The sequence below is a fragment of the Chenopodium album genome, chromosome 15 (assembly GCF_948465745.1).
Source record: "Chenopodium album chromosome 15, dcCheAlbu1.1, whole genome shotgun sequence".
Taxonomy (NCBI): Eukaryota; Viridiplantae; Streptophyta; class Magnoliopsida; order Caryophyllales; family Amaranthaceae; genus Chenopodium; species Chenopodium album.
The window spans coordinates 33773601-33780006 of NC_137848.1; the positions used below are offsets into that span (position 1 = coordinate 33773601).

The 6406-nt window shown below is 29.9% G+C and overlaps 1 long non-coding RNA gene across 1 annotated transcript; it reads left to right on the forward strand.

Moving 5' to 3' along the window:
• The first annotated feature begins 1138 nt into the window (after positions 1 to 1138).
• LOC145582162 (uncharacterized) lies at positions 1139 to 3832 on the forward strand. The gene is made up of 3 exons (XR_014099802.1): positions 1139 to 1279; positions 1598 to 1674; positions 3547 to 3832. It is a non-coding gene; the product is annotated as an uncharacterized LOC145582162 (long non-coding RNA).
• The last annotated feature ends 2574 nt before the right edge of the window (positions 3833 to 6406 follow it).

Below are 6406 nucleotides of genomic sequence, written 5' to 3' on the forward strand. Positions count from 1 at the left end.
AACTTTATAAGAATGTTATCAATATAAGCTTCTTAACTAAGCTCAAACATACTTCAAAACCTATCTCTATAGATCTTGAATCCCCACTGTACTCATTTTCCTCTTCAAGGTTTTTCATACAAAATGCATTAGCTATTACTTGACTCTTCAAGCAATGAATAATTGCTCTTTATACTAGACCAAGAAGACTGTATAGCTCCCACTAAACATTTTGTATACACAAGACCTTTTCTTTATTTTACGAGAACATCAAATGATTTGATTAACTCACAAAATTAAGAACACTAACTCCATGATGCTTACTTCAATTCATTAAAGGATCTTTTATGCATCCTTAAGATTATTGGATTTTCAAAACTTTTGATTGTATCATATGCAAATCTTCTTTCATGAATAATTTCAAGAAAATGTTTTGATATCCATCTATCAAATCTCATAAGGTAGTAATCACTAAAATATCTTTAATAGATCTTTGCAATATGACTAATGTAAAGGATTCATCGTAGTCATAATTATACTATGAATTAGTTGAATCCTTTAAAAACTCTTTGCTTTAGTTAAAAAACATTTTTCTTTCTTGTCTGTTTTGCTTATAATGGGTCTCACCCAATTAGGCAAATTAACCAAGTGTTATACACTTGCTTACAGACTTAGAATCTATTTCAGATTTTATGGTTGTTAAACTACTTGGAGTTATAACTTGTCAAATCATCTTTATTACTTGCATAATCATCATGTTCCAAAATAAATATTTTAGAACTTTAAGTCATTATGAATTCATATTTCTTTGGCTAAGTTTTACATATGCTAGTAATCATTGTGGGTTTTTATGCAACAATTGAAACTTATACAATAACTTTGTTTAGTTTTCAATGAGAAGCGATAATAGAGGATGTGCACTTGGAATGTACTACCTTCGACACTTGGTTATTATTCGCATTACAACCCATTGATTTTCGACATTATGCCTTCGACGCTGTCAATAGGGCATTAGTGGAAAATAGGATTCCCGTGTTTCCTCGACGCTTTTCAGCGTCCTCACTTATTGTTGACCCAAATAAGCGTCCTGAATGTTAATCACGTGATAAACACATGTTCTATTGCTTGTGAAAAGAAAAAATTGGGGGAAAAGCCGGAAAACTCAACATTGTTCCTCTCTATTCTCCAATAACTAAACCCTAGCCTTTACTAAAATTCTCTCATCAATTCATCTCTTTCCAATATTACAAACCCAGCAACAAATTAAACTGGAAAATGCTCTTTGATTTCATCATATTTGGTATGCATTCTAATTGTTTTCGGTATTCTCTCCTTTCTCTTAAGATTTTAATTTTAAGGGTTTTTGTTTTTATTTTTTTCTTTTTCTGATATTTTTTTCTTGATTCAGTGAAATGGGCTTTAAATTGTGTAAATTTCCTTACTTTGGTCGTCAATTTTCTAGTAATCTTCTTGATAAATTTGTTTGTTTTTTTTTTTTTTTTGGCTAATATATTATTCGAATTCCTCTGTCAAATCAATTGTTCTCTAATTTTCTCACTGTGATATTAATTCTCATTGATTTTGGCCTCCATTATGTATCTTTTGCATGAACTTCCAGATCTACCACAAATTGAGGAAACAAAATTGATGATTATTTCAATAATCTATCTTAATTTTTTTGACAGCCTAATTCAGGTATGTATATTTTTCTCTCCCTTTAGAGTATCGATCTTTAGGGGCTTTTTTTCCATCTATTACATGTTCCGATTGGTAATTAAGGGTTTCTCTTTGTTTAATTTCATTTCAAATATGTATTTGTTGATATGTTTCATATTTATATTCATTCTTTTTAAGAATTTTGGGGATTTCATGACAAGGTATGTACATTTCTTTCTAGTTCATACGTTAATTGGTATTTGCATATTTTTGTTTTTTTTTTTTTAAAAAAAAATAAAATAAATGTGTACTGGTTTTTCTTTTAGTAGGTCTATGATTTTCATTTTTATGAGTTTGCACTTGAAATTAATAGATCTTTGAACAAGTGATATTTCTTATCAAATTATTTGTGGGAATGTTTTTAATTTCAGGATGATACTTACAGTAGTAAGATTTGCGTAGTATGTCTTAGCTAGTTTATCATAATTATCATCCTTTTGTATCTTATAGTGAACAAAAAGTTTGACACAAAAATTCCCTACTTAACATGTATTGTTGTAAAAGATTGAACCCACTGTGTCAAAAATACTTGGGTTCGGTTGTAGCTGAGCATATAATAGTTTTAGCGGGCTATGAATGTATTAATGTTTGAATGTATTAGTGTTCTTGCTGTTGTATCTGACTTTGAGGTATGTATATATACTTTTTTTTTTCTTTTTATTTTTTCCCGGGTAGAGTTGTAGTGTATAAATTATAAGAATATTGATTTTGTGTGTCGGGTTTTGGGGGGTGGGTGGGTACAGTAAAGTTTTGGGTGAAGGTATTGTATTGAGACTTAGCTTTGGGAGTGGGTACATGGGAAAGTTATAGTGAATGCGTTCAATTGTTGGATGGATAAGAAAACTCAAATTTTACTTTAACAGTATGTAATAGTAGTATCTACACTTATAAGTATTTTTTTTTTTGAAGATACACTTATAAGTATTGAAATAATATAATGTAGTTTAAAAGAAAGTTATAAGGGATGAATTCAAAAAAAAAAAAAAAAAAAAAAAAAAAGCAATTTGACAAGCTAATAGTGCTTATTGAAGTGGATGTGTAGTTCCGTAGCAAAAAAATTGACCGTATTCTTTTTTCATCTAGATTCATTTACAATTTGGGTGAAGTAAGGAATGAATTTGGCTATATTTGTAGGAAGACTAATATATACTCATCTCTAATTTATTTAAAATATTATAAAGCTTTTTTTTGATTGAGTTGTTAATGGATCAAGAAGCTATGAATATTTCTGGTGGAGAATTGCAGAGACTTGCATTAGATTTTTGCTTAGGCAAGGTAAACCTTTTTATTGACGCATGTGGATCACATTTAACTATTTTTTTCCCTTTTGAACAAAGTTAGCTCTCTGGATATCACAGGGATGGTCCCATCTAATATCAGCCTAGGATTAACAAGTTGTCCACTGAGGACTGGGAGCATAAATTTAGAAGAATAAATGAACTTATTATTACTTAGTTGATTAATTTTGTTCTAACAAAGGTTTGCTCTTCTACACTAGTAATATTAGTGTTGTTATCTAATTGTGCCTCACTTTCGGTGCTAGTCTATGGTATGATTTTGGAGGAATAACTTAGCATTTATAGTATTTGGCCATTTTATGTGTCGGTTCCTTGGTTTTTGATAGACTCGTGGCTTTCGGGGGTCTTTGTATAGCACAGGGTTTATAAATAGAAAAGAAAATTGTATCTCCTGTTTTTACAATAACATATGCTTAGAAGATATTCTGAACGTCTCTCTTTGGGATGAGTAAGTGATTTTACTCCATTTAGTGTGATAAACGAACCCTATGCATGTTTTTTTTTTTTTTTTTCTAAACTGTTTGTGCTAATTTGTTATGTTTTCTTATTGCAGCAAAATCACCACGTTCCCGAGCTGTGTTTCTTTATGCTAATTTGTGACGTTGTTTACCGGATCAAGTTGTACTCAATCTCTAACTCAACTATCAAGGCAGGCAAATCTTGAATTCAACTAGTGATGTAAAAATTAGAATATTATCAATTATAAAGAAAAATCAGATAGTTTGAAATACAGTAATGTAAAATTCATTAGTTGAAATTAGATATTGTACATTTGTACTAGTTATTAATATGCAATAAAAATATTATTTCTGTTTAATTTAATAATGTTTGTTTTATTTCATTATACTGAATTTTTATTATTGATTTCTTTAATCCATGGGAAAGTATTAATTATAAAATTCTAGGCTTATATAGAAGATATGGAACAAAAGGACAAAACTACAAAATTTGGGAAAAATAAAATTATGACACATAAAAGCGTCGCCAATTTTGGAGAATATACACTTAAAAGCGTCAACAAGTTTGCTGATGGCGCGTTGTCTAAACAATATTTCGACGCTTTGTATAAATTTTTAGACATGTAAAAGTGTCGAGTAAAATTTTCGACTCACGTTTTTTCAAAAGCGTCGAGAAAAATTTTTTCGATGCTTTTTTACGTCGAAAATAGGCTCAAAATGCGTTGGGAAAAAACAAATTTTGTAGTAGTTTAATGAGACCACGCGTTGTCATTTATAATATGAGGTGAATCATGCTCATATTGTTACTTTTATTCGATTACTTCTCGAATTTCTTCAAGATTTTCGAATTAACTTTTCTTGAACTCTTTCAAGGATCTCGAACTCTTTCAAGATTTTTATACTCCCACTTGCCATTTGAAGAGGCATATTTAGCATAGGGTGAACCAACCATGGTTTGAACCATGGTTGTTTGTTTCTTTTCTCGAACTCTTTCGAGATTTACACTACTCCTACTTGACCTTTTGGAAATGACAATTTCAAGAAGGGCATTTACTCGAGCAACAAACATTTTATGCTATGTATGATTTGTGTAGTAGTACCCCGTGCTCTATATAGGAATCGAACGTGTATAAAACAATTTAATACGCTTTTTATTCCTTGCTTTGTAGAAAGACTTTATAAGAACTTTTCTTATCCATATCACATATGAAGCCTTTGCTACATGTTGATTTGACATATGTAGTTTTGTTTAGTTTTGTAGCTTATCTTAAAAGTATATCCTCTGAATAATGGTTGGAAGATAGGTTATTTTCATCCATTATCAAAATATATTTCATATAGATTAATAGCTCCTTTTATAGACATTTCACAAGGTTTTATTTCGGAGTTTGTTGTAAAACGATTTCACAACTCTTGGATGTTTATAAAGGTCTTGGCTTAAATTCTCATTATTACAATCATATCGCAATATTTTGAATATAAATTGCCAAGTGTCTTGACTCAAACTTTCACCATTAAAATCATATTGTAATGTATTTATTATCTTGTCAAGTTGATTCTGAACTTCATACTAGACTTTTGAACTTTTCAAAATTTTCACACTTTTGTTTCAACTAAGCACAAGTGATCATATCACAAATGAAGTTTCACTGTCCGTCTCTAGCCTTTAAACCTTTGGTTTTCTTACATCGATATGTATTCGACCTTGAGTTCACATCATCATTTCTCTAAATGGTGACTTTGTCAAAATTTTCAAATTAGAATGACATTTACATATATAAGTGGATTCATATTGAAAGTCCATCCCTTTGGATCTTTCGCATACAATGCTCATTTTCATTCGAATAAATTGACATTTTTTTGAGACAATTTATATATATAGAACCGGTTTATCTATATCTACCATATAGAACTTTTAAACCTATTTAGCTCTTCAAAGCACATCGTGACTCAATAAAGTATAGAATAACATTTACTCCACGTTTTTTAATCTTCAATGCTTAGTCATTTCTAACATTGAATGAGTATGTTTTGATAATGACAAGAATAAATAACATTTATTTAATTCTAGTCAATTACTAGGTTAGGTGAAAAAAAAAGGTTCTACTTGTAAAGTTGCAACTTTTGCTTCCAGACTTCTAGATTCTACTTGTAAAGTAGCAACATTTGTTTCTAAACTTGTAGATTTATTTCTCCCTTAGCCAAACTTCTTCATTTAGTTCAACCACATTGTCAATGAAAGAGAAATACACATGACATCTCATGTCCAAGAAGTAGTAATATGCCAATTTCTATAATATACTTCTTAAATTGGAACATTTCCATTCTTTTACCTTCCAGCTGTATGAGGTAGTTTCTAATCAAATGGATTTGGTCCATTTAATTTGTAACATTTGTTGTTCATAACAACTTTTAGCATATAAGTAGTTTTAGGTTTTAGAAGTAGCAACTTGCTTGCATTTCTTGGCCTATAACTTCTTAATGCAATCCTCTTATATTCTTAAACCTTTCCCTTTGAGCCACTTAGAACATTTCTCTTAGGTTCAAAATGATGCTTTGCTCAACTAATTTAAGCACATTTCATGATTTTGCTAAGTCTATTCAATCATTATTCATATTAGAGTTTAATAAACTATTTAACTCTATATGAAATGGATGAAGAATAATGTCTTTTAATCAACTTTTGATCATAGCGACTTCCAATCACTTTCTTATATTCAATCATATTGAAGATAAGAGATTTTATTGGACTTATATACTTGTCTTTTGGAGGGTTTTTACCTCTCATCTCATTATATCCCTTGAAACATATTTCAAAATGAAGATGTGTTGGTATTTTACTCAAACATTTTGAATAAAACCAACCTTGGACACATGACATGGATTTCTAACACTTGCCTTTTAGAACCATCTTAGCAAAATTGGAATATAGGTTTATGGATTATCTTTTAGCCT